We start from the raw sequence: 10,218 nt of genomic DNA, 5'->3' as shown, positions 1-10,218 counted from the left end.
ACTCCTTGTTGCCAAATTCAGACTGAAATTGAAGAAAGTGGAGAAAACCACTCAGGTATGACCTAAATCAAATCCCTTATGACCGTACAGTGGAAGTGAGAATTAGATTTAACATGCTAGATCTGATAGACAGAGTGCCTGATGAACTATGGATGGAGGTTCATGACATTGTACAGGAGACAGGAATCAAGACCATCCCCATGGAAAAGAAATGCAAAAAAGCAAAATGGCTGTCTGGGGAGCCTTACAAATAGATACAGCTAGAGATTATCATATTGGAGAAGGAAATGGCAACCCACTCCAGTGTTCTTGCCTGGAGAATCCCAGGGACGGGGGAGCCTGGTGGGCTGCCGTCTGTGGGTTCTCACAGAGTCGGACACGACTGAAGCAGCTTAGCAGCAGAGATGATCATACTAAGTGAGGTAAGTCAGAAAGAGAAAGAGAAATATCATATGATATAACTTACATGCAGAATCTAAAATATGACACAAAGGAACCTACCTATGAAGCAGAAACGGAATGAGGGACGTAAACTGGTGGTTGCCAAGGGAGAGGAGGGTGGGAGAGGGCTGGGCTGGGACTTTGAGATTAGTGGATGCAAACTGGTATATAAAGGATGGATAAGCAACAAGGTCCTATTGTGTAGCATAGGAGCTGTATTCAATATCCAGTAGTAAACCATAATGGAAAAGGATATGAAATAGAATGTGTATCTATGTATACTTTGCTGTACAGACTATGTGCCTATGAGTCATTTTGCTGTACAGCAGTAATTAACACAACATTATCATTCAACTAAACGTCAATAAAAAATAAATTTAAAAAAAAGAGAGAAAACGGTGTGAATCAAGTAGAATTTTAATTTCAGCTCCAATAGCAAACATCTGAATCAAACTGACCTACCCAGTGTGGAAATATACCATCTCACGATGCAGGAAATCCAATAGGAGAGCAGAATGGGCAGATGCTCTGGTTCAACAATGTCATCAGGGGCCTGAGAGGCTTTTATCTCACTGCTCTGCTGTCCCCATCATTGACTTCATATCAAAACTAGCTCCACTCAAAACACAGAATGATGGCCACAGACAGCTGAGGCTGCATGCTTCCTTTCGCCATTCAACAAAAAACAGTAAAACTGATTTCTCTTTCCCAGCAGTCCAAATCAGCATTGGTGGTATAGCAGTGAGCAAAGCTGCCTTCCAGAAGTCCTAAGCAAGCATGTCCTTGAATTACATTGATCTAATATGATTTGGGCCTGTTCGACCCAAACAGATTTTTGCCATGGGGGAATGGAATAACCATGACTGGATTAGATAAAATTTTGGGAGTTAATTAAATGTTGGGGAGAAGACCATAATGTCTTGTGGACATTAGATGGAATTAGATAACTAATGGAATTCGATGACTTTGGAAATGAGTAAGAGGAAAAGAATAAGGATGAGACTCTCAGGAATACCAGCATATAAGGGCTGGGCACAGGAAAGAACACATGAAGTAAGCTGAGCAAGAGTCATTAAAGAGGAGGAGAATTGGGAATGGGCAGTGGCTTTAGATAACCAGTGGGGAGGTTCCCCAGCTGTCAATCATTTCACCATTTCTGGGACTGCCCTGCAATGCAATAGTGGTCCCCAGTGGCCGTGCCTGGAGTCCTTGACATTGCCACCCATCCATAATGGCTTGATCCAAGACTGGAACTCTGACCCAAGATGAACGGACATACACCTTGTTTCCCATTTGACCAATCAAAAACACTGACCCAAGGGTCCTCGATTACAATCCTTCTTTGGAATTTTTCTCTCTGGTGCGGAGGATAGATTCAGTCTTTCTCTCAAAAGGTAATGCTATTAAAAGAGAAGAAACAAGGAACAGAGAAGAACTTAGTGGTATGGCTTTCCTGATTTGTTTTCCTTGAGGCCTGGTTTCAGTGTGAGACACTGAAATAGTCTAATAAGTTATCTTTTGATTCTAAGCAAGATGAGCTCACGGAGCAGACTTTACTGGTTGCCCATATTAACCTAAAACAGTGAAACAGCCAGTTGTTTCATCTGAAAAATAGGTTTCTTCAGGAGCAGCAATGAATTGCAATTTGGGACAAGCAAGTGTTTGGAGAACCACATGCAAGTCCTGGTAAAACAAAGGAAAGGAAACCATAGGGAAGGGAGAGTTGGGAGGGGCCCCTATAAACAAAACCTTGTGGCTCAGCTGGTAAAGAATCTGCCTGCAGTGTGGGAGACCTGGGTTGGGAAGATCCCCTGGAGAAGGGAAAGGCTACCTGCTCCAGTATTCTGGCCTGGAGAATTCCATGGACTGTATAGGCCATGAAAGACTCGGACATGACTAAGTGACTTTCACTTCCACTATAAACAAAAAATCCGCTGGAGGAAACTGGGAGTTTGAACTGTAGTGGCTTTTCAGTGTCTTAGTTGTGCCAGTCTCTTATTGGCTGAGTTGTTGCCAGGCAAAGAGAAAATCTATATTTCTGCTGAAATAGGAGGGAAGGGGACAGGGCAAATCTTTAAAAGAATGACAGCTGTCAGTCAGTTTAGTCGCTCAGTTGTGTCCAACTCTTTGCAACTCCATGGACTGCAGCACGCCAGGCTTCCCTGTCCATCACCAACTCCCAGAGCTTGCTCAGACTCATGTCTATCGAGTCGATGATGCCATCCAACCATCTCATCCTCTGTTTTCCCCTTCTCCTCCTGCCTTCAATCTTTCCCAGCATCAGGGTCTTTTCAAATAAGTCAGATCTTCACATCAGGTGGCCAAAGTATTGGGGCTTCAGCTCCCACATCAGTTCTTCCAATGAATATTCAGGACTAATTTCCTTTAGGATGGACTGGTTGGTTCTCCTTCCAGTCCAAGGGACTCTCAAGAGTCTTCTCCAACACCACAGTTCAAAAGCATCAATTCTTTGGCACTCAGCTTTCTTTATACTCCAACTCTCACATCCATACACGACCACAGGAAAAACCATAGCCTTGACTAGACGGACCTTTGTTGGCAAAGTAATGTCTCTACTTTTTAATATGCTATCTAGGTTGGTCATAGCTTTTCTCCCAAGGAGCAAGTATCTTTTAATTTCATGGCTGCAGTCACGATCTGCTGTGATTTTGGACCCCCCCAAAATAAAGTCTGTCACTGTTTCCATTGTTTCCCCATCTGTTTGCATGAAGTGATGGGACTGGATGCCATGATCTTAGTGTTTTGAATGTTGAGTTTTAAGCCAGCTTTTTCACTCTTCTCTTTCACTTTCGTCAACAGGCTCTTTAGTTCCTCTTTGCTTTCTGCCATTAGGAAATAGCTGTCGGACATTATATAAACTGGTTTGAACCAACTAGGTCTAAGATGGCAGAAGATTTGACTTCCAAATGGAACTTGAACCTCATTATAATACATTAGCATGAAAATATAATGCATTAGTAGGATAAATGATACACCCACCAGCAATGTGACAGTTCAGAGCTAACTATAAAAGCCCCAAAAGTGGGCAAAGGCCCTATTACTAGAAATCCCTACCCCTTCCCAGAAATAGTTAGAATAATCCTCCCACTCATTAGCTATGAAATTACCCAGCCCATAAAAGCTAACCACCCCATATTTGGGGGCCTCTCACCTTTCAAAATGGCCTATATTCTGTAGAGTGTGTTTCTCTCGAAATAGATCCACTATTTACCTATCACTTTTGTCTCTTGATGAATTCTTTCTGTAATGAGACATCAAGAACTTGAGCTTTATTAACTCCTGAGACCAGGTTTGTGATCTCAATTAAAAGACGATGGGGGGGCTTCCCTGGTGGCTCAGTGGTAAAGAATCCATCTGCCAATGCAGGAGACATGGGTTCGATCCCTGGTTCAGGAAGATGCTGTGTGCTGAGGAACAACTAAGCCCGTGCGCCGCAACTGCTGAGCCCAAGAGCCACAGCTTCTGCGCCTGGACGCTGCAGAGACTGAAGCCTGATTGCCCGGCGCCTGTGCTCACAAGAGAAGCCGCCACAATGAGAAGCCCCTGGACCGCAACAAAGAGTAACCCCCGCTCGCCACAGCTAGAGAAAAGCCTGTGCAGCAACAAAGACCCAGCACAGCCAAAAAAAATGTTTAATTAAATCAGTAAAAACAGTGGGTTCTAGTCGGGTTTGAGTCCTGGCCCGCTGTCGCAGTCGCACGCTTTCACTCCTGCTGGCAGTATAATGAAGCAGCGTCACCTCGCGTTGGAGAAGCTGGCGCCTTCTCTTCCTGCGGGGGTCTGTGCTGATGGAGAATGGCACACGCAGGAGAGCTCCACCTTTGTGTCTTCTGACTCCACTTTACTTAGGCTTCCTTTTACTAACTTTTACACCTGTCAATCTCAAGCAGAGACTGAAAAAGGGACTTGGGAGCAGGGAGGTCTTTGGGAGGAGATTCTCGGAAGCAAGTGTGAGGAACAGAGGAGAATGAGACAGGAAAGAAAGAAAAGCCGGTCTAATGAGGTATTATGGAAGTTGCTGCTGACACCAAGCAGGACCCTGTGGGGCTCCTGGGCACAAAAGCCTCTGTGTTCTCTGTTTCTTCTTTGGAGGAAATAGGCTTCATTCAGCCTCCACGACCTTCCCTGAGTTCCAGAGGACAGGTTCAAATGGTTGCTAATCAGGGAAGGGAGGGGATGCAGAGAAAAAGGAGGAAGAATCAAGAAACAATAGTGCAATTATACCCCAACTAAAAAAAAATTGATCTGCACATTTAATGCAATAAAAAACAATTAGGCAGCCCTGGGACAGGATCCTGGTGCCCCCTCAAGGGATACGCATGATAATATCTTTGAGTCGTTTTGCAGATACTGAACCCCCACCATGTGAAGGAAGTTAACTGTATGCAGCCCACAAGCATGCAGACCCTAAACCAGTTGGAACCAGAATGTTGAGAATGCTAACTTCCAGTTACCTCACCACTAACCAACCAATCAGAAGAATGTCCGCAAGCTGATCATGCCCTCCCTCTTGAACCATTATGGTAAAACTTTTCTGAAGGCAATGGCAACCCGCTCTAGTACTCTTGCCTGGAAAATCCCATGGACGGAGGAGCCTGGTGGGCTGCAGCCCATGGGGTTGCTAAGAGTCAGACACGACTGAGCATCTTCACTTTCCCTTTTCACTTTCACGCATTGGAGAAGGAAATGGCAACGCACTCCGGTGTTCTTGCCTGGAGAATCCTAGTGACGGGGGTGTCTCGTAGGCTGCCGTCTATGGGGTCGCACAGAGTTGGACACGACTGAAGCGACTTAGCAGTAGCAGCAGCAGCAGCTACCCTGTCCAGGTTGGGATGCACAGCTTTGAGGGCATTACCCCACTGAGGCCACTTTGCCTGACAAAGCTGTAAAGCTGTTCTTTTCTACTTTACCCAAAACTCTGTCTCTGAGATTCAATTTGGTGCTGGTATTCAGAGGCAGGGTTTCAGCATCACCGCTGTAGATAACGGGGGCTTGGTTCTACCAGGACCACTGAGAAGTGTACAAATACCACCCAGAATTAAGAAGATCAAGACTAAACCAGTAATCTACAGCCCCCCTCCATCTGCTGGTCGAGCACTTCCTCACATTTCTGGTCTCCTTTGCGACAAGTAGACTCCGTGATATCAGAGGAGGTCCTAAGGCTGGCCTTAGGACAGAAAGATGTATTGTTATCTTTGAAGTGGGGTGTTGCCAATGAGAAGTAAGTTTAAGCTGCAGAGAACTATCTACCCTGACTGTGCTGTTATAACAAATTGCCACAAACGGCAGCTTAACCGGAGAAGGCAATGGCGCCCCCACTCCAGTACTCTTGCCTGGAGAATCCCATGGATGGAGGAGCCTGGTAGGCTGCAGTCTATGGAATCGAGAAGAGTCGGACACGACTGAGAGACTTCACTTTCACTTTTCACTTTCATGCATTGGAGAAGAAAATGGCAACCCTCTCCAGTGTTCTTGCCTGGAGAGTCCCAGGGACGGGGGAGCCTGGTGGGCTGCCATCTATGGGGTCTCACAGAGTCGGACACAACTGAAGTGACTTAGCAGCAGCAGCAGCAGCAGCAGCCGTAGCAGCTTAACTGCACAAAAATGTATTATCTTACAGGTCTTGGAAGTAAAACTTCTGAGCACAGTGTGTCTCAGCTGGTTCCCTGCCTACAAGTCACACAAGACCCAAACCAAAGTGTTGATAGGACCAGGTTCCCTTGTGGAAGCATTGAGAATGAATCCGTACCCCAGATTGTTGGCAGAATTCAAGTTTTATGCAGTTGTAGAACTGAAGTCCCTCCTGTTTCCTCTTTGACTGTCAGTGGGGGATCTTTCTCACCTAGAGGCTCCCTGCATATCTTGGCTAGTGACCCCTTCCTCCATCTTCAAGCCAGCAACATCAGGTCCAGCTTGTCTCACCCTTAGAATCTCTCAGACCTCCTCTTCTGCTTCATCTCACCTACCTTCCCCTTTTTATACTTTTAAGAGTTCATTTGATACATTAGGCCCAATTGGATACTCCAGGATGATTTCCCATTTTATGGTTGCTGTGGGCTGTGTTTAGCTGCTCTGCTGCTGCTGCTAAGTCGCTTCAGTCATGTCCGACTCTGTGCGATCCCATAAAAGGCAGCCCACCAGGCTCCTCCCTCCCTGGGATTCTCCAGGCAAGGATACTGGAGTGGGTTGCCATTTCCTTCTCCAGTGCATACATGCATGTTAAGCCGCTTCAGTCGTGTCCTACTGTATGCTACCCCATGGACAGCAGCCCACCAGGCTCCTCTGTCCACAGAATTCTCTAGGCAAGGATACTGGAGTAGGTTGCCATTTAGTCACCTCAGTTGTGTCCAACTCTTTGCAACCTGCCAGGCTCCTCTGTCCATGGAATTCCCCAGGCAAGAATACCAGAGTGGGCAGCCATTCCCCTCTCCAGGGGATCTTCCAGATCCAGGGATTGAACCTGTGTCTCTTAAATCTCCTGCACTGGCAGGCAGGGTCATTACCACTACTGTCACCTGGGAAGTCTGCAATTAAGAAGAGAAATAGCTAAATACAGCTTAAAGTAGTGCTTCACAAACTTTAATGAGTATATCAGTCCCTTGAGGATTCTTTTAAAATGTAGATTCTGATTCAATAAAGGGCTTCCCTAGTGGCTCATAAGGAGAAGGCGATGGCACCCCACTCCACTACTCTTGCCTGGAAAATCCCATGGTGGAGGAGCCTGGTAGGCTGCAGTCCAAGGGGTCACGAAGAGTCAGACATGACTGAGCAACTTCACTTTCACTTTTCACTTTCATGCGTTGGAGAAGGCAATGGCAACGCACTCCAGTGTTCTTGCCTGGAGAATCCCAGGGACGGGGGTGCCTCATAGGCTGCCGTCTATGGGGTCGCACAGAGTCAGACACGACTGAAGTGACTTAGCAGCAGCAGCAGCAGTGACTCATATGGTTAAAGGTCTTCCTACAGTGTAGGAGACCCAGGTTTGATCCCTGGGTCGGGAATATGCCCTGGAGAAGGAAATGGCAACCCACTCCAGTGTTTTTGCCTGGAAAATCCCATGGATGGAGCAGCCTGGCAAGCTATAGTCCATGGGGTTGCAAAGCGCTGGACATGACTAAGCGACTTCACTTTCAGTTCTGATTTAATAAGTCAAGGGCAAGGCTCAAGATTCTGCATTTCTAGTGAGATCTCAGATAATGCTGATTCTGATGGTCTCCGGCCCCATTTGGGGACTTAAAATATTGTGGGCTTTTTTATTCCACTTTTTGAGGCGTCTTTAGGTTAGGCCAGCTTTAGGGATGGTTAATCCAGTGGTGCAAAGACCTTAGGGCATCAGCTCATGTCTGAGGTTTCTTTGGCCTTCCTCTCATGGTTGAAAGGAGAAGGAAACAGTTCTAGGCATCACATGCCCATGTGACAGTCCTCAGATGCAGAGAAAACGGCTGTCTTGGAACCCTCTTTTTTTTTCTTTAAGTTTTAAATTTTATTTATTTTTATATATGTTTGGCTCTGCATGGGCTTTCTCCAGTTACAGTAAGCAAGGGCTGCTCTTCCTTGTGATATGTGGGCTTCTCACTGCAGTGGCCTCTCTCGTTGCAGAGCATAGGCTCTAGGTGTGTGGGCTTGTCACTGGGGTACCCGGGCTTAGTTGCCCCATGGCATGGAACCTTCCTGGACCAGGGCTTGGACCCATGTCCTCTGCAGTGGCAGGTGGATTGTTAACCACCAGATGCCAGGGAAGTCCCTGTAAACCTTTTAAGAGTAAAGGAAACTCTTTAAGAAGCTCCCAGTCAGTGTCCCATCAGTTTCTATTGGCCAGAATTGTGCCATAGGCTCACGCCTAAGCCAATCCCTTGCCAAGGCCATTATAGAAGTGTGAACAAAATCAGAAAGAAGGGAGGAAATAGGGCTGGCTAAACAGCCAAGAATATCTCCCACAAGTGCCCCGAGTCTATTCTCTCCTTCTTCCTCACAGAACTTAGACTGTGTTGAGAGAACCATGAAACTGAGCCTTGGCGACCTGATGGGACTGTAGTCTGCCAGGCTCCATTGTCCATGGGATTCTCCAGGCAAGAATACTGGAGTGGGTTGTCATTTCCCTCTCCAGGGGATCATTCTGACCCAGGGAGTGAACCCAAGTCTCCTGCACTGCAGGCAGATTCTTCACCATGTGAACCACCAGGGAAACCCTGCTTCCCCAGCACAGTAAGAGATGGCAGATTTACTCCGTGGAAGAGGAGCGAGAAAGCCTCTAAATTCAGGGGCACCAAGCAGCAGCAAAGGTAGGGATGAGTTGCCACGTTGAAATCCAGGGGAATGAGTGAAAATATGTAAATAAATATAGGAAGACCAACCCCTAGAACACTTCTTCTAAGAAGAAGTCCAAGTGACTCTTCTCTGAAGAAAAAGAAAGAACCTTGAGAAAAATTCTACATCTACATACCTGATCAACCTGTCCCTCATTTCAGGTCTTTAATCAGCTTCTTAGTGCCTCACCCTAAACAAGAATAAGCAGCCAAGATTCCCGGACATTGAGCGAAAGCCTCTCATACGAAAGGCAGAGATTAAAAAAGTAAGCAAATGCACAAAAAAAAAGTAAGAAAAGGGGAGGAGAATGAAAGAGAGAGGGGGCAAGAACAACTAGATTGGAGGAATCAGAAATAATTCAGCTGGCCAAATAAACAGGCAAAATGCCACCATCTAATACCTCAGAGATGTCTAATTCATAAAACAAGAACAGGATGGTTTATAAAGTGGGGGTAGGGGTGGGTTACAGAGCAAGAAAGAATTTCAGAAAATTAAAAACAGGAGAGCTGTGCTCTCTTGAGCAGCATATACCAAAACTGGAACGGCACAGAGAAGGTTAGCATGGCCTATACGCAAGGATGACTTGCAAATTCAAGAAGTGTTCCATAGTTTTTTGATGTATGGCAGACACCAACACAACATTATCAAGCAATTCTCCTCCAGTTAAAAATAATACATTTTAAAATAATAAAAATAAAAATCACACACTAACTGAAGGAAAAAAAATTGAACTGAAATTTAAAGTGTGAATAAAAAATTTGGAAGATAAAGTCAAAAAAATCTCCCAAGAAGTAGAAAGAGAAAACAAAACAAACTTGTGGGTGGAGGTTGGAAGGAAAAATGGGAAAATTAGAGGACCAGTCCTGGAATTCTATGTCTAATACAGATTCCACAAGGAAGATATAGATAATATTGAAAGGAGAAATTATCAGCTAATGCAAGAAAGTTTCCTAAACAATGACTTTCTGGATTTCAGTAGCCCTCCCACTGAGAGATGAATGAAAAGAGATCCACATAGGATAAATCATTATGAGATTTTGGGATACTGAAAGCAAGTAAAAGATCCAAGTGCCTTGGGGATTAAAAAAAAAAAGGACTTGGAATTAGAATGGCTCTGGAAACCAACAAGATGGAATAGTTGCCTCCAAAATTCTGAGGAAAAGTGCTATTGAATCAAGAATTCTATAACCAGTTTTTAAAGTGTGAGGAGCGAATAAAGACACGTTTAGATATACAAGGTCTCCACTTTTTCTTTCTCCTATGCCCTCCTTCTCAAGAAGCCACCAAAGGGTATTATAAGAGGATAACTTAAAAAGTTGAGGGGGAACTTGGAATCTGGTGAAAAGGAAATCCAACAGAAGAAAAGCTCTCATGGGCCCCAGGATAACAGGCCACCTGAACTGCCTCCTGAGAAACCTGTCTGCAGGTCAAGTAGCAACAGTTAGAACC

General features: G+C 45.4%; 1 non-coding gene across 1 annotated transcript; it reads left to right on the top strand.

The window, feature by feature from the left end:
- Window positions 1-9,279: 9,279 nt before the first annotated feature.
- Window positions 9,280-9,382, top strand: LOC114111163 (U6 spliceosomal RNA). The gene has a single exon (XR_003587261.2). It is a non-coding gene; the product is annotated as a U6 spliceosomal RNA (small nuclear RNA).
- The last annotated feature ends 836 nt before the right edge of the window (window positions 9,383-10,218 follow it).

The sequence above is a fragment of the Ovis aries genome, chromosome 1 (genome assembly GCF_016772045.2).
Source record: "Ovis aries strain OAR_USU_Benz2616 breed Rambouillet chromosome 1, ARS-UI_Ramb_v3.0, whole genome shotgun sequence".
Lineage (NCBI taxonomy): Eukaryota > Metazoa > Chordata > Mammalia > Artiodactyla > Bovidae > Ovis > Ovis aries.
The sequence above is the reverse complement of the archived record's forward strand: the minus strand, read 5'-3'. Positions and strand labels throughout refer to the sequence as shown.